Source organism: Peromyscus eremicus, chromosome X (genome assembly GCF_949786415.1).
Source record: "Peromyscus eremicus chromosome X, PerEre_H2_v1, whole genome shotgun sequence".
In the NCBI taxonomy this organism is placed as follows: Eukaryota; Metazoa; Chordata; class Mammalia; order Rodentia; family Cricetidae; genus Peromyscus; species Peromyscus eremicus.
Window position 1 is genome coordinate 93712742 of NC_081439.1, and position 19170 is coordinate 93731911.

Sequence of the window (19170 nt, forward strand, 5' to 3'; positions counted from 1 at the left end):
GAAGCAGACCAGCTATCTAATAGTTACAATACAGATATCACTCAGTATTTGAAAGCCCATCTTCTAAATATTTGTCATAGACACCTTGAGAAACAATATTTACTCAAACATCACAATGTGATTTGCCAACTTGCTGTGATGGTTTAACATTAAAAACAGAAAGAAGAAACATGATTGCCCTAAGTGAAAGTATTATCATTATTCTTTCATAGGGTTGAGTGTATGGTACACCTTTTGTCAATTCCATTGTTTACTTTTTCCACTCTTATTATTTTTATATCATAGTACTTTCTTTTTTTTAAGTGATGAAATGATGTTTGCCATGTGAAAGAAATTTAAATGATGAAATACTGTTCAATATCATGAGATAAATACTGTTCAACATCATGAAATAATCACCCCAAATTAATCCACTGAGTTCATTCAATGATAAATTATAATGTATTAAATTGTGTTTTTGATACCTAAACTATACCATGTACATCTATAAATATATGATAATTTATGCATACAATAATATTTTAATAATATCTAAAGAAACTAAAATTTCAGAGAGAGGTAAAATGCATTGTTTCCAATTTTCTTTAAACTAATGAAATATAAATTTATTTTAGGGATATGATATTTCCAAATATTGATAAATGGATTGGAGTCAGATACTGAGAAAGATGTGGATTTGCATTGCATCCCCCAATTACTTCAGCTATATCTCTCAGCAAAAATTTTTGTAGCTATAGTTTTGTTCTATCTATTTGCATATATATTAAAACCATTGCTCTGATAAAAAAAACTCTGAGACAAATATCTGAGATAAATAAGGAAGGAAAGGCTTGTTTGGACTCCTAGTCTCATAAGTTTCCATTTCCCCATTGACTCTGTTGCTTCTGTGCAAAGCCATATCATGATAAGGGAGAGTCTGACAGAGGAAACTGAGAAGCAAAGAGAAGGTACATCTAAAGATTCCACATCCAATAATCCTAGAGGCTTGCCATCACGTCTTTAACACCTGAGCCTTTTGTGGGACATAAAAGATCCAGACTTTCCCTTACTAATATGAGGCTTCCATAATCACAGTAAGTGATATATTTGAAAATATTTTTTGCCACTTAGCTTTTCATTGAGTAATTATGTACCTTTAGAAAAATCACATTACCTCTTTATGCTTTTATAAAAATTAACCTAGTAATTACTCAGCCTACCTCACAATTTCACTGTGTCAAATTAGGTACAATGTGAGGATGTGCTATGATAAATCTTCCTACAAAAACGTAAGGTATTAGTTCTACCTCATGGATAAGAGGCCCCGACAGCTGTCACCTACATCAGAACATAAAACTGTGGGACAAGGCTTAGAACAGCATAAAGATGTCAAACAATCATTTTTTACCTCCTATTTTTGCTCACTTTGGACCATGACACCTTTTCTAGAGTTTAGTTTTGCTCTGAATTTCAGTATTATGGTTTTTACTTAAGTAAACCTATCTTTCTTCTTTCTATAGATATTATATTCTTGAATACAAATAAGTTGTGAAGAGACATTTTGATCAACCACCAAGAATCTAGTGAGCCTTTGAGGATTTTGGGGTACCTCAAACAACAGTTTGTTTATCAAACCACATCCACAGAAGACATAAATGGGAAAGGAATAAAATTGAGTGCATATGAGTGTTAGCTTTGTAATATGACAATAATGTGTTTCCTGTAGAAAATTATAAAACTCTTTTCCATATACCTACAGTTTTGGGGGAGAATGAAAATCTTACTGTTTTCTTTATAGTGGTCATAGTAATGTACATTAATCATATTATTCTCTCCAGGTCCATAAACACATGGAGAGAAACAGGGTGAGCATTATAGCTTAGAAATGATATGAGTAGCTACATATTCTACAATATAGTGTACATAAACAGCAAAATTTAGTTTAATTGTATCTAGACTACCTATGTCTTTAGAGTTCTATGAGCTTGAGCAAGTCATTTACATTTGTCAGTTCCTGTTTCTCATGCACAACGTAAAGATAACAACTGTTTTCAAAGACATAATATGATAGTACAATTGAAACAATGAAGACACAAAAATTTTCCTGTAAGGAATTTTATAAATATTAGAACTTAAACTTATTTTGATACTCTGAGTTTGCAAAATTTCTCAATAAATGATTGCATAGCTTTTGTTCTGTTGAAAAGGTAAAGATTAATGGAAATTTAATCCATTTCCATCTCCTCACAGTATTTAGAACTGAGAACACAGTATTTAGAATTGCTGTTTTCATTCATTGAACTTTTTCCTTATGTGAATTAAAATGTAAAATGTTGTTGGGTTTTTTTTGTTGTTTGTTTGTTTGTTTTGTTTTGTTTTGTTTTTCTGAGACAGGATTTCTATGTGTAGCCCTGGCTGCTCTGGAACTTGATCTGTAGACCAGGCTGGCCTCAAACACAGACACTCACCTACATCTGCCTCCCAAGTGCTGGGATTAAAGGAACTGGCCACCAGTGTAAAATGTAAAAGAATAAAAAGTGCTGGATGTAGGCCGGGCGGTGGTGGCGCACGCCTTTAATCCCAGCACTCGGGAGGCAGAGCCAGGCGGATCTCTGTGAGTTCAAGGCCAGCCTGGACTACCAAGTGAGTTCCAGGAAAGGCGCAAAGCTACACAGAGAAACCCTGTCTCGAAAAACTAAAAAAAAAAAAAAAAAAAAAAAGTGCTGGATGTACTATGAAAATAAAATACAAGTTAAAACTAATACAAAATTGTGTCTTGATTATATCTGATGCTTCTCTCTCTTCTCCCTCTTCTCTCTTCCTTTTTCTTCCTTCTAAATTCTCTGCTTAGACACCTAAGAGGTAGTATAACCCTGTCTGATTTTGGAGCTGTCAGATGAGTTAAGATAGAACTGACATTGTGAGTCATCTGGAAGAATCTGCAAATTTGGCAGCATTGATATTCATGATTATATGGTCAATTAAATTCTAGGAATTTTGAGGTCAGCAACTCTAGTCAACATTACGGAAGTTTGCAGACATTAAAATGAGTAGGCACAAGTGTCCTCAGGGCAAAAAGACGAACATGTCAGATTCAGAGAAATTTCATATTATTCTCACAGTTAATATAATGGAGACTGCATTGAAAGAGTTTAAGAGCAAAGTTCTTAAAACAGAAGGAAAGGAATCTGCAGAACATGAGTACTTAAAACTGGTAGAAAATATTCTACTAGCTAACTTGAGTGTTAATGTGCTAACTTGTCATACACAAAAACAAAATGAGCTTCAGATTATGTAAGAAGTATTTACTCTCAAAGTAATGCTACCAAAAGATGCTAAAACTAAAGAAACACTTCTGGAATGCAAACAAATGACAAAATTAGTAGTATCTGAAAGAAGAATTAAAGTTCAAAAACACCAATTGAAATAGAAGGTAGTATGATTATAAGTAAGGTAGCTGCATATATTTTCATAACAAGTGAAACACTCATGAGACAATGTTAATGGAGAAATAACAACAAACATTTGAATGTGAAAAAACAATAAAATTCAATATAGCATAAAAGAAGAAATGGATAAAATCTCAGTTACAATGAAGTTATTAGTACATATCTTGGAATATTTTCTTTACTAAGAAGATTAAAAATAAGGAAAATAGTACATAACTTTACAATTACCTCAGTAAGAGTTGACTTAAATGGAGAGGTAGTCTTTGAACCAACAGAGAATGAGTGGTCAAGAAACATTTACAGTATTTGATCATATCTTTGGATAAGAAGTTATTGTTAATAAATCCAAATAATAAGAATAATGAATTATTATAATTTCCCAAACAATTACGGACTCTATTCACTTTCTGGAACCAACAACAACTTGATAAAAGTAGAAGTTGCCAGGCAGTTGTGGCACATGCCTTTAATCCCAGCAATCGAGAGGCAGAGGTAGGTGGATCTCTGTGAGTTCGAGCCTATCCTGGTCTACAGAGCTAGTTCCAGGACAACTAGGGATGTTATACAGAGAAACTCTGTCTCAAAAAAAGTCAATAGTAAATGGTTGCATTTTTTAGCCTAAACATTTAAATTTACTTTGTTAAGTAAGCTCCATATTAAAAGAATAAAAAATTGTAAGAGCAAAATTATTTACAGAATTATAAAAATAGGAGTAGCATTTAAGTATATTGTATATACAGTCAACTAAAGGTAAAGGATCAATTTAGTTTTATGACTTGATTTAAAGCAATTGAACTCAATTCACTAATTTTTAAAACTAGTTTTAAAACCTAATGAAAGAATAATAGAATGAACAAAAAAAATAAGGAAAAAATAATAAAGACATACTCTGACATAAAATATAAACACAAGTAGTGAACAGTGGTCTGTTGGGGGATTCAATCACACTGTGAACCCCAAGTTTCCATTTGCATTAATTAAATAAAATTAACCTTGGGTCAGGAGGCTTAGTTAGCAACTACTTGACAGAAGGTAATCATAGAGCATCAGAGGGCATCTAGAAGAGATAAAGAGATGCACCAGAAGTAGTAGGGAGGGGTTTGTAATGGCTAGGCTTTTTGTGTGTGTGGCAGAGCTGAAGGATGCTCTCTTTGGGAGATGTCAGCAAGGAGAGAAGATCAGTTAGTTGCTACTCAACTTCTGTGCGCTAGTAGGTTTTCACCCCAGCCTTTGAATCTCGAGTTTTATTTATAAATAGAATAATAGAGATTTGGTTAAAGTTACCTTTAGTAGCAGTGGCAGAGTCAGTGCCTGTAGGAACAGAATTCCCACCAGGCTGCTGCCTGAAAGCCTGGGCCTGGGCCACTGTGAGAGAAGCAGGCTGGTAACTGTAGAGCAGCAGTTGCTGGCTAAAATAGCAGTAGATTAAGGCATAGTCACTGTGCTGAAGTTAAAACAGCAATGGTCATATAAACAAACAATGTGAACTATACTTTATGAAAGGTTTATATGATAACATTTAACACGAATATGTTTTCCAGGACAGTATACAAAAGTTTGTAAAGGATAGCATAATATGATGCTGTGACATTTATAAATCCTCGAAGAGCACAAGTACTTCACTGAAAACATACTTTTTATTTTAATTTTTTCATTTCTAACACCAGTAAGCTGGATGTTCTATTCATCCTATTTAGGTAGTGTGAAAGTGAAATACAATTTTCATTTTGAAAACAAAAATCCAGTTTCCAACACAGGCTCACTATTGCAAATGAATTGCAGCCTTTGCATTGCTTTGATAGCTTAGGTTCTGTGGAATAGGTTTTATTTTAGTTGCTTTTAAACTTTGTCATACTTCACTCTTCATTTTTACCTCTAATAAGAAAAAAATAATTGGATCAAATAACCAGAGACCTCCAAAACCATTTCAAAATCTATGTTTTCAGCAAGGAAGATTTTAGAAAAAAAACTATACAAAACAATACTTTTTAAGACCTCATTCTGCCTTCATCTTTTTGTGTTTCTTCAATGAAAGGCATGAGATGATATATATGCATCTGGGAACTGTAGGGGAGGAAAAACCTTCCCCACTATCTATGAGGGTTTGGTAATTAGTCTGAAAGAAACTGGCAGTAGACAGATTAACAGGAAGAAAATAGCATTTAATTATGTATGCACAGGAGTGTGAAAAAATATGAAACTCAAAGAAGATGAGGTGATTGAAGTTCACATAGCATCCGGAGCTACAGAAATGAATAAAGACAAAGGGCTTCTGGGAAAAGGAGCAAGATGCTAAGTTATAGGAGAGTGCAAAAGGGAAATGGATGGTGAATAGATCTTGCTTCCTCTGCAGGTGAAAAGTCTCTCAGGTAATAAAAGGTGTCTGAGCTTGCAGGATAGGTGGCAGCCTGTCAGAGTCTGTCTGGGCAGGAGCCTCCTCTCTTGTGCTGTAGTATGACTGATGGTATTCCCAGAGAGGGAATTCAGGAGAGTTGAATTCCTTCTGAAGGATCTGTTTTTAGGCAGATTAGTGACGTTCAAAGACAGCCCCTCCCATGAGCTGTGGCTCATGGGCCCTGTGTTTGCAGCCATCAGCATATCAAAATGGCCCACTTGGAGGGGTATTTCTTGAACTTTTTTAGCAAACATACTTACACTATTTCATTCTTAATACATATTCATTCTTCCCTATTTTCATCCTCAGGATCACAAACACGAATAAACTTCTTTATAATGCTAAAACAACATTTTTTTCTGGAACTCTCTATTCAATTGTCCACTCTCACTTGAAGATTATTTAATATATCCTACTTTGTATTTAAACTTTTAATATCTCCTTTACCATCTTGCAAGCTCCCTGAGAAGAGAAATTCTACTCTCTGTGTCTGCTTGAAGGAAGAAGTGGGTGAAGGAGGATCAAAGGGAACATCATCCTTGTAAGGCCTTCGCAATCCTCACTTCAAGGTACTCACCACACTGAAGTGTCCAGAATATATTTGAGGAAATAAGCTGTACCACAACCCACAAAAATACAAAACTAGTACCTTTTAACGTAAACTACGTGTTCTAAATGTTAAAGTATTTATGCTTCAAAACTGATGTACAGAACTGGGGCGATAGCTCAGGGAGTAAAGTGTTTTGCAAGCATGAGGGCCTGAGTTCCAACTCCGTGTCTTACATTTCTGAAAGGCAGAGTCCGATGGATCCATGAGGTTCACTGGTTAGCCAACGTAGTTTACACGGGGGGGGGGGGGGGTCCAAGATGGCGAGAGAACTCTGTCTACAACAGCAACAACAGAACTAATGAGAATGAGTTGATGATTCTTGATGGCTAATGGCCTCTGACCTCCACACACATGAGCAGGAATCCACATGTACCTGTGCAACCTCCTCCCCCTGCAAACAGACACACATAGACACTCAAACAGAAGAGTAAATCCCATACACATTAACACATAGAAAACATAGACCTGACAAGTCCCATTCGGCTTATGTCCTAGAGCCCTGGCTAGGGATATGAGGGAATGAAGAAGAGGCACACATAGAATGAAGCTGGAATCAGGTGGGGTTATCTAACTCTGATGCTACCATGGGAACCTGGAACCTCAGCATGTTTATCAGGTATAGCACGGAGGGGAGGGTTAGCTAATGTTGGTAGGGAGCAAGCAGTCTCAGGATGTAAACATTGAGAACAGTGGTTCTCAACCTGTGGGTTTCTACCCCTTTGGCAAATCTCTATCTCCAAAAAGCATTTACACTATGATTCATAACAGTAGCAACATTACAGTTATGAAGTAGCAACAAAATAATTTCATGGTTGGGGGTCACACACAACATGAGGAACTGTATTAAAGGGTGGCAGCTTTAGGAAGGCTGAGAACTGCTGGTCTAGAAGAGGAAAAAAACTGTAGTTGCTGTTCTATATACACACTGAACAATTATCTATTAACACTCATACTCCTAAGGACAATGTTGCTACTGTCTTGAGCCTGTCCCATATAGGCAATGGCGTTTTCACCTGTCCTATAGATCTGGGGCCTTGGGAATCATCAACATGTCCATGCCCATGTCAAAATAGACATTCACTTATATCTTCACTCGGTCAGGGCTCTCTCTGCTCCCCACAGAGGATTTGTGGACAAATCTGTTTTAATTCTTCTTCAAAGGTACTCCTTCCTTTGTCTAAAAATGAAAGCTTTACTGAGGCTGGAAAGATGGTTTAGTGATCAAGAGCACTAAATCCTCTTCAAGAAGACCTGGGTTTGGTTCTCACAGCCTACATGTTGGCTCACAACTGCCTATAACTCCATTTCCAGGGTATCTGATGTCCTCTTCTGAACTCCCTAGGCAGCAGGCAAACTGGCAGTGAACACACACACACACACACACACACACACACACACACACACACACAGGCAAAACACTCAAGCACATAAAATAAAAGTTATAATTAAAAATATAAACTAAAAGTTTGAAAGTTATTTTTATATAATTTTATTTTTCTCTTTCTTAGGTCTCTGGTACATTGGTATGGGGTACTAAGACAGATACAAGTGTTCATGGGATAGATCTATCTTCGTAATAAGCAGCTTATAATACCCTCAAGTGAAACAGCAAGGTTGCAATGACCTGAATCATATCTCTGGCCCAAAATGGTGACAAGACATTCTCAACTGCCCCTTAAGTTCATAAGATTACTACCTATCCAGAGGCTTTCTAATTTAAAAAAATGCATGTTCACTACTAGTATACCTGGTGCCTAGGTAGGTCAGAAGAGGTCATAGGATTCCCTGGAAATGGAGTTATAGGCAGCTATGAGCCACATGTAGGCTGTTAGAACCAAACCCAGGTCTTCTTGAAGAGGAGTTAGTGCTCCTAACCACTGAACCATCTCTCCAGCCCCAATCAAGCTTTTATTTTTGACTATTGCTCCCTGACTTTGAAGTTAATCACCTGAATAGGAAAACACTTCCCAGGAAGTTACCTGTTACTGATACATTTAAAAATAGCATAAAGCCTATCTAACAATCTAGACTTATACAATAATCTCTCATGTAATTTTTCAAATGATAATCACAAGGACAGGGGAGCAGAAGAAAGACCATGGTAAGACCCTAGTAATACCTGGATGGGTGATAGACCTCTAGATTGTTGGGATTTTTGGAGCTGCAATTTTTACCTTAAAACCATAGTATCACTTCAAGGATAGGGAACATGTATAGTTATCCTAAACACATGGAGCAATTTAAAAAGAGAGGAAATATCCCTTATTTTCTCTAAAGACATTAGGATGATTAAATATACTTTGCCAGAAAAGTGCACTGAAGAAGCACCTTTCTTTTCTAGGGGGAAAAAGTCCTCAGGGGCCACTCTCCATCATTAATTATGCATCTTCCAACTGCCTCCACATTAAAAGGCAAATATTGAGTGAAAGAACTAGATATTACTGGCCTAAACTTTGGCTCACCAGTCTTAGCTGACCTGGGGTTTTGTGAATGTGAATTTAGAGAACATAGTTATTCAATGTATTTTTAACATTGCCATCCAAATGTTAGATATTCATATTATTCTAACACTGTGCATATTGACCCATCTGTTTAATGGATACTTGCCCACTGCAAAAAGATGTTTTGAGAATAAATTTGCCCTTTTGATGAGTCTGACCAATTACTACTTCTCTTCTTCTTGGCTAGCTATCATAAGAGCCCTAGAAAGATGTATAATTGTTGTTAAATACCCAGTGATTTTCATTTTCTGAATTGAAAGCTAAATCCATTGAATTTGCAGAGAATATCCCTGAAGCAAAAGAGTGACAGCTGGGTCCTCTTTGGGAATGAGTCTGTAGCATGGAAAAACAGAATCTAGCATTTAAATTGCAAAAAATTAGTGACTAATAGGGCTTACTCTTTCACAGAGTACAGGAGTCATCCATCAATAATGGTTGTTTTTAATCTGATGAGAGGATGTGAGAAAAATTCTAGTGAACTACTTCAGAAAATGTGCCTCTTATGTTCACTCATCTCTCCTCAAGAAGAAAGGTAAGAATAAAAAACTGTGTCAAACATGCAGATCATCTACCAGAAAGTATACCTATAATTACAAAAGTACAGTAAATGAATTTCCAGGTATCTTTGCATTATTCTTTTTTGGGGTGGGAAACATTTTCAGTTTTATAAACCCTGTTTCTTTTTAGTTCCTTTTCTTTCTTTTGTTTCTTTTGTGTGAGAATGGGATTGAGTCATGTGCATAGTGTGAGAGTGGCAGCAGCCCACATGCAGATCAAGGTGAGTGTATGCCTAGGTCAGAGGACGATTTATGGGACTCAGCTGTCTCCTTTCACCAGGTAAGTTGTTATGCTTGCTGGCAAGAATCCTTACCCACTGAGACATTTCACTGGACCAACTATTAGATTCTGAGACTTGGAAATATATTAGAATTACCTTGATAGTTCGAATGGATATTAAAACACAGATTACTGCAATTCGAACCAAATTTCTGTTTTAATGGCTCTGAAGAAGGATCCACAGATTTTTTTGTGTGTGTGTCGAATAAGTTTCCAAGTGTTGGTGCTACAATAGCTGCTATAGCTTCTGCGTCAAACATTTCTAAACAGAAATTTGAGGATGTAAAAGTTTCTCTGTCTTATGACTCACAGTTCTTGCCATAAAAAAAGCAAGAAAATGCAACAACAAAACAGAAGCTTATGGAATATTAAGAAACTCTTTTTCTTGAGTTGAACTGTTATAATAGAGGCATAAGGATTATTGGAGTAATGATCTTTCCATTCACAGACAAAGCTGAAGAAAACAATATACAGGGACTGTTTGGTAGACCGCTATGGACTAAAGAGGATGATGACATGGCAATGTAGAAGGGGAATTTACATTGAACAAGCTTATAGGGCATGTGTGTACGAAGTTTGGGGCCTGAAATGGAGTGAATAAGCCACAGTGTAAACGATTCACGTTAGTTTAGGGTCTATATATCTGTGTAAAATCAGCATGAAGTCCTATCAAATTTGTCACTGCATAATTTACTGGACAATGCATAAAAATAAATTTTGCATTCTTTGTTTTTAAAAAACAATTACTTCTAACATCTTGAGGACAAGGAGTTGTCTCTCCAGAACCCTGAGAAAGCAAAGCTTTCCTTAGGATTCTTTGCAGTTTTGTCTCCAGTTGATTAAAGACAGTTTTAAGGGGAAGAGGAAAACCTATTAATATGCACTTTCAGAAGACTAGGTTCTTTTACCTTGACTTTTCTTTAAGAATCTTTCTGGGAGGAGTTGGGGGAGGGGAAACCACACTCCAAATCTAGTATATGTAACAATCTAATTTCAATAAAAAAGAACCTTTCAGAACAGCAGTGTGTGCCTAAAATCCCTGCACTTGGGAGGTAAAGCCAGTAAGATCATGACTTTGAGGGCATCCTAAGCTTTGTAGTGAGAGCATTGCAGAGAAAGTGAGGAAGAATGAGGAAAGAAGGATGGAAGGAAGAAAGGGAAGGGGATGGAGGGAGAAACTGGGAAGGAGAAAATAATTGGGAAGGAGAAGAGGGTAAGACTAAGTTAAAACATGCCTTTAAGATACTTTTGCTACAGAAGGCTATCAGGATAGGAATGGTCACATATCTAATTGTATGCATTTATAATAACTTTTTCTCTGGGTGTTTACATGGATTTTATAAATTAGAAAAATCTTGTTAGAAAAAAATTAAAGTAGTATACCAAAAAGAAAGAGTATATAGCATGTATGACTGCAGGCCAGAAAAGGGCATCAGATCTCATTACAGATGGTTGTGAGCCACCATGTGGTTGCTGGGAATTGAACTCAGGACCTCTGAAAGAACAGCCAGTGCTCTTAACCTCTGAGCCATCTCTCCAGCCACAAAGATACCCCCACAACAGACTGCTGGCAATGGTCGAGAGACAGTCCGAATTGACCTACTCTGGTGATGGGATGGCCAAACACCCTAATTGTCGTGCTAGAAACTTCATCCAACTACTGAGGGATCTGGATGCAGAGATCCATGACTAGGCCCCAGGTGGATCTCTGGGAGTCCAATTAACGAGAATGAGGAGGGTTTATATGAGCGAGAATTGTTGAGACCAAGGTCGAATAAAGCACAGAGACAAATAGCCAAACAAACGGAAACACATGAAATATGAACCAATGGCTGAGGGGTCACCAACTGGATCAGGCCCTCTGAGTGGGTGAGACAGTTGATTGGCCTGATCTGTTTGGGAGGCATCCAGGCAGTGGCACCGGGTCCTGTGCTTACTGCATGAGTCGGCTGAAACCTGGGGCCTATGCAGGGTCCCTTGGCTCGGCCTGGGAGGAGGGGACTGGACCTACCTGGACTGAGTCCACCAGGTTGATCTCAGTCTGTGGGGAAGGCTTTGCCCTGGAGGAGATTGGAATGGGGGGCGGGCTGGGGGGAAGGTGAGGGGGGCTGGAGGGGGGAGAACAAGGGAATCTGTGGCTGATATGTAGAACTGAATTGTATTGCAAAATAAAAATTAAAAAAAAAAAAAAGAAAGAGTAAATTCTCCAAAGCTACTGAAAACCAAACAAACACCCATGACCTCTAAATGGCTCGAATCGTGAGAGTTTTCCCAGTGGGTCTGGTTGGGGTCATCAGCATCCATCATGTCATCAGTCTAAATGAACATAGCAGTAATACTGCAGTCTGGTTCATGTACTATCTATAGACACAGATGAATACAGACACAAGGCATCTGCCACATTTATTCCTTAGTCCCTTGGTGATGTTGTCAGAAAACATGATAAAGAAGATGCAGGGGAAAAAGTGGAAAAAGCCTTTGCATTTTGGGTAAGGAAACAATCCAGTACAATTCTGAAATACTTAGAACTATTTTCTTTGGGCCAATGTTTTAGAACATTTCTGCCTTTCTCATGCTTAATTACACTATGTAGAACATTCATGACATATCATTGTCTAGAACTGTATAAATAACAAATAAATACTGGAATAGAAAACAGGTACTCTTTTCACATTAACAAGGACCAAACCTACAGAAATTATACCCATAAACTGAACATTCATGTGGCTGAATTAAATGTTTTTAATTATAATAAACATGAACAAATATACTGAGTATTTACCTCTGTACAACATAGGACTAGATATATGAAAGAATAGTATAAGATATGTACATATAATACAATACATATTTATATGTATATTTACAATAAATATTATAAATATAAAAACAGTATAGATAATCATATAGCTACTTGATGTACAATGAGTGCCAAGTTAGCAGCATAGATAATAAATACTAGCTGAATTCTACATCAAATACTTATGGTGTTAGCCATATGCCCTTGGGGGAAGGTAGGGCTAAATTAAAGAACATATGTAATTTATAGCAGTTGATTTTTCAGGATTAGGTGAAACAGATCAGGACAATAAAGAAAGACTATAGGAGTGTGTTGTAGACCACTTTGATACAGGAAGGACATTAACATGAAAAAGTAGCAAGAGGAAATGGAAATTAGCAGAGAAGGGATTGGTGGGTAATAAATGAACACACTCTACACCAGAATAGAAAAAAATAATGTATTGAGTACATGGTAACAGGGGAGCTGGCTGGGCAGCGATAATGATGAGATCTACATCTCAGGGCAGTGGGCTACAGGCATGGACTTGGAGGTAGGAGTGAGGTTTTTGTCTCCACTTGAGAGGATTACTTTTACAGTTGCAATTAGTTTCATTGTATAAAGTTTCCAGGCCAGACATAAGATTTGCACCACATAAAGGTGTATAGTTAAGACTGGCCAGCATATAGTCTGAAGAGATTGATGTAAGCTATTATAGTCATTATTTCTATTGTCCAATACTTGATATACAATTAGGGCTAAAGGGTTGGTCAAACTGCCTTGTGCTTGTTGGTATATATATATACCAATATATATATCCTGCCTGTGGTGTCTGACTGCAGTTTTGTACTTCTATAAGAATTCTCTCTAATAGAGAGGAAGGGCGAACATGCTGCATCATCTGGTCCCTTTATCAATAGACTTGCCTGCATAAAAATTTATATTAATATAAAATTAATCTGCTTGTAAAGAGTGTCTGTTTCAGGTTTTCATTCAGCCAGGCCATTTTGTACCCCAGATGACCGTTCAATTTTCTGCCTATTTAGATCCTAATAGCATAATATTCCAGTGGTACAACTCAGGACACCTATTACAAGATATGATTGTAGAAGACCACAGCATAACCCCTCTCAACACATCAGTTTTGTCAGAGATATAGCTTATTGTATGAAAGTACAGACATAGCAGCATCTCTCAAAAGCTGTCCTTTTGTGAGGAAACTTTGTATCTTCAAATTAATCTGTTTGTTAAAAGTATCTGTTTGCGGAAAATGACTATCTTTGATCAAGTTTTATTAATCCTTGAGGCTTTTAATTTGAACAATAAAGCATCTTTATTTGCCATTCATACTCTCTTCACTCTGTCATATATGGTGATATTGTGTCCTCTAATATATTGTGCACCCTAACAAACTTATCTGGGGTCAGAGAACAGAACAAGCCACAGCTAACCTCACCTCGCCAACTTCTCAGCCCATCCTGTTTCCTCAAACTGGAAGCCTCTGGGTCCTCATCCAAATGGATCTCAGCTGAACTGCTGATAAAAGCTAAAGGCTTAAAATCTCTCTAGTTCCTGGTCCTCATGCCTTATATACCTTTCTGCTTCCTTCCATCACGTCATGGGATTAAAGGCATGTGTCACCTGCCTGGCAGTTTCCAGTGTGGCTTTGAACTCACAGAGATCCGGATGGCTCTCTGCCTCTGGAATGCTATGATTAAACATATGTGTGCCACCATTTTCTCGCCTCTATGTCTGTCTAGTGGCTGTTCTGTGGCTCCAGTTTGAAGAAACAGGATCAGATGAGAAGTTGGCAAGGTGAGGTATGGCTTGTTCTGCTTCTCTGATCTTTCAGAATTCACCCCAATACCTGGCTCCCATGTTTTTTATTAATAAGACCATTTAAGATTCATGTTACAGTCATACTTCCCTTTTAACATACACTCGCCTGAGAAACTTTAACATCCTATATAAACATCCACAGTTGTGTGGTATACTGGTTTATATGTACGTAATTAAATATAGTTTTCTCCTGCTGTGTGCCACTTTAATTCATAGCCCAGCCAATGAGTCTCGAAAATGAAAGGAATTGGTATTTCCCTCTCGTTCACCAGATAAAGGCACATAGCTTAGAATTCAGTTTTGGTTTTTAAATGGTTAAATGAGGGATTTGATCTCTCTTTGTCAACATTTCCTAAAATAGGACAACACACACACACACACACACACACACACACACACACACACGGTACCAGCAAATAAATAGCAAGCAAATAATAGATATTTTCTAGAGCTGTTACAAGGATTACATGAAAATAGGCAAATGAACATACTGCCTAAGTCATATTGCTTCTTGATCAAACTGCCTTCACACATTTAAAATGTGGCTTAAAGTTTTCTCCATAGAATATGACCTAAATTGATGTGTAAACAGATTGCAACCTACACTCAATACAGTTACCAGAATCAAAGTTAATCACATGTTGTCCAAAGGAGGCAATCAACAGCTGTCTAATTTAGCTTAAGACCCACTCAATAGGAAGGAAACCATGCATACTAGCACTGCAAACCCAGCCTGAGCAAGTGAGATCCTGGATCTTAGATGAGAGCCTACTGGTGCCCTTTTCCTAACCAGTATAACTCTTTTTTCCCCTTTCAAAAGGTTCTTTCTTAGAAGGTACAGTGTATAATGAAGACAACCAGGGAGGTAGGGATGGTGTAGGCAGTAACTGAGGTGACAAGTCGAACAGTGAACAACTTTTTACTGCTTGTTGTATGAAGCCTTGGAGAAGCAGATGGAAGCCTGGTGGTCACAGTTGCAGATGAAGTCCCAGTATAACTCTTAACTGCATTGTAAAACAACTATAGGACCTCTTACGTGACCTCAAGTAAGCTTCTTTGAGCAGCAGATGGAGACTATTAGAATAAGCCACAGCTGGTTAAAATGCAGAAACAAATGGGTGTCCGAATCTAATTGATGCAGCTATTATACAATCCCTGCTCCTAAGATTCAGTAAACAACAGGAAAGAGGGACAATAAGGTTTTAAGAGTGAGTAGACTGGGAAATCTGCTGCAAAATTGTGTCTTCTAGATATGACAAGGAAGCTACACTCATGAATCTCAACAGCATGGGTGCTTCATCAATACTTGAACAACAACAATACCAGTTGACATAACAAGCAGGTTTAAGAAATCTCACAAGGCTCTACATTCTAGTTAATAACTACAGACAACTAATGGCTACTTGTAGAGGAAGAATAAGTCTCTTTCAGGGAAAAGCCCCCTAATTGGCTACCCAATACCAAGTGATGAGCCCTGTCCAAATACATATGGGAGCAACATTAAATGGACTCAGCAGGTTGTATTTATCTATAAATGTGGATGTGTGTATATATAGATATAGATATAGATATAGATATATAGATGTGTGTGTGTGTGCAACAATAAAAGAAAAAAGTCATAAATTTGAGAGGGAATGTAAGTAACATTGGAGGTGTTAGAAGGGTGAATGCTATATAATACATGTGTTTAATTTTCTAAAAATATGAACAATTAAAAAGAATGATCATTTTTGATTTGCCTGTTATGACAAGCTCTGAATAAATAGCCTTTGTTTATTTTCAAAAACATGTTTAAGCCACATTCACATAAGACAACTGTGACATGTAACAAATTGTACTATTTATCTAACTTCTGTTTTATGGATGCCACTTCCTTTTCTCCTGTTATAGATACAACTTGCCTATTTGGTGGTGTGAGGCATTCTGAATCATTTTTGTTGGAACTATGACCTGATTCTAGAACCACAAACAAAACCAATTAAATCTCTAAAACTTGACTGTGGTTAAAAGACTGTCTTCAATTTTTTTTAACCAATGTAGGGCCTTTATATAGTGAAGACAACCCTCTCAAAAAAAAGAAAGAAAAAAAGAAAAAGAAAACCTTGAGGAACACACACACACACAAAAAGATCAAGCTGATCCCATTGAACTTCCCTGTTTTTCTTAGACTAGAGGGTTATGGTTAAGTTCCTCACTAACTAGAGATTGATCTTGCACAATAGCAAGACATCTTTCAGTTTTGAATAGTTATTTTACATGTGATTACAGTTGCATGTGATAGTTTGAATGAGAATGGCCCTCGGAAGGGGGGGCATGTTTGAATGCTTGGTCCAGAGACAAAAACTGGAGGAGGTGTGATTTTGTTGGAAGAGGTATGACAATGAGGGTGGACTTTGAGGTTTCAAAAGCTCACATCATTTCAGTTAGTTTTCTCTCTCTCTCTCTCTCTCTTTCTCCTCTCTCTCTTCTCTCCCTCTGCCTCCTGATAGTTGTTTCAACATGTAAGCTCTTAGCTTCTGCTTCATGCCTCCTTGCTTACTACTGTGCTCCCTACTATGATGGTCATAGACTCTGCTCACCCTATAAAACTATAAGAAATCCCCAATTAAAGAGTTTCTTTTATAAATTTCCCTGGTCATGGCATCTCTTCACAGAATAGAAACATAACAAGACAGGGCATATGAAGTTCAGAATTTGTGACAGAAACAAGACTGTATCTATCATACAGGGAAGCTTCAGATACTTGTTTGAGGATTTGGTAAAATTTGTTTCTATATCGGGTTAGGTAACATGTGGATAAGTCTTTAGTCAAGATGTAGATGCATCTTTAGTCCAAAGTTAACTTTATGCAAAAGGTTGAGCAGGTAGACTCACCTTACCAAAGAAAATAATCTATAGTTGCCATTGTACAAAAGTTTTCATTAGGACAAAATTATTTATTTCTAAGATATATTATGAAAAAGAGGACCATAAAGGTCACAAAAGGTCAATAAATGAATAAATAAATAACCACAGAAACACAACAGGATGTATTTCTTAATTGGTTCCCAGAGGCATGTAAAAAGCTAAATTAATCTAATCTGCCTCTTTAAATGAGTCTTTGAAAACAAGTAAATTCACATTTTAAATAATATACTAAGGACTTGATGAAAAGAGTGTTGGATTGGACTCTGAATTGTGCCTAATTTCAGCAGGGACTCAATTGAAAATGTCACTTCTCCTTCTTCCTTTGCTTTCTGCCTCTCTCTAATCCTTGTTGTTCAATAGAATATCTCCCACAGAATCTAGTTAACTAGCTCCAGGAGAGCAAAGTCCATTCTGATATTACTTAAAAAGAAGATGACAGATTATAGGATAAAGCAGACTCATATGTCACATGGATTTTCTACCCAATGTTTCTCTTACATTTCCTTGAAACTTCTCAAAGCCATTGATATAATGTGCTGACATAGAATACCCCACATTGTCTTTTTCAAGGCCAGCTTTTAATAAACCTCTTCCTATCACTAACATAGGTCAGTAACTGGCTTCACTACTTTTCCTGTTGCTGAGATAAAATATCCCAACAAAAGCAGTTTATGGAAGAGAGGGTTTATTTGGGATCACAGTTTGGGGATAAAGTCCATCATGGTAGGAAAATACTGGAGGCAGGAGCTGTAAACAGTTGATCATATCCCATCCACAACCAGGAAGCAGAAGGGAGTGGAAATCTGTTCTCAATTAACACTCTCCTTTTAATACAGCTTAGGATTCCGACCTCGAGAATGATGTCACCCATAAGGGGTGGATGTTTCCATTTCAATTAACCTAATCAAGATAATATATCACAGGTATGTCCAAAGGCCTATCTGCTAGGAGATTCTAATACTTATGAAATCGGCTATTGAGATTAGTCATCATAATAGCAGCAGTATTTTTCTTTAATTCCATCTTAATTTTCTGAAATTTAAACACCTTTCTGCAACTACATTTTTGCTAACCAGAGATTTTTCTCCCTAGGAACTAAAAAACCTTTTTCTTAAATAGATATCTTGATAGAGTGTACAATTAAGGGGATAGGGAGAAATCTGCAGCTAGAGGAAACCCCAGGAACTCAAAAGATTATCTCCAGCTAAGACTCATAGCAATGGTAGAGAGGGTTCTTGAACTAGCCTTCCCCTGCACTCAGAATGGTGTCTACCTTAATTGTCATCATAGAACCTCCATCCAGTGACTGATGACAGCAGATGCAGAGACCCACAGCTAAGCACTTGGCCAAGATCCTAGAGTTCAGTTGAAGAGAGGGAGAAAGGATTATAAGAGCAAGAGGGGTCAGAATCATGATGGGAAAAACCACAGAAAGATCTGACCCAAGCTAATGGGAGCTCATGGACTCTGGACTGACAGCTAGGGAGCCTGCATGGGAGCAAACTAGGCCTTCTGAATGTGGGTGAAAGTTGCATAGCTTGATGTGTTTGTGGGTCCCCTGGCAATGGGACCAGGACTTAACCTGGGTACGTGAACTGGCTTTTTAGATCCCATTCCTTATGGTGCAATGCCTTACTCAGCCTTGATGCAGGAGGGAGGGGCTAGGTCTAGCCCCAACATAGTATAATAGCCTGTGTTGATTACCCAAGGGAGGCCTTGCTCTCTATGAGGAGGGGATTTGGGTGGGATGGGGTAGGTGGGGGGAGGGGGAGAAGAGGAGGGAGGGAGAACAGGGGTTGGTATGTAAAAGGAAAGAAAATCTTTTTTTAATAAAAAAAAACTTCTTACTTCCTAAGGTTTTTTATGCAAAAATA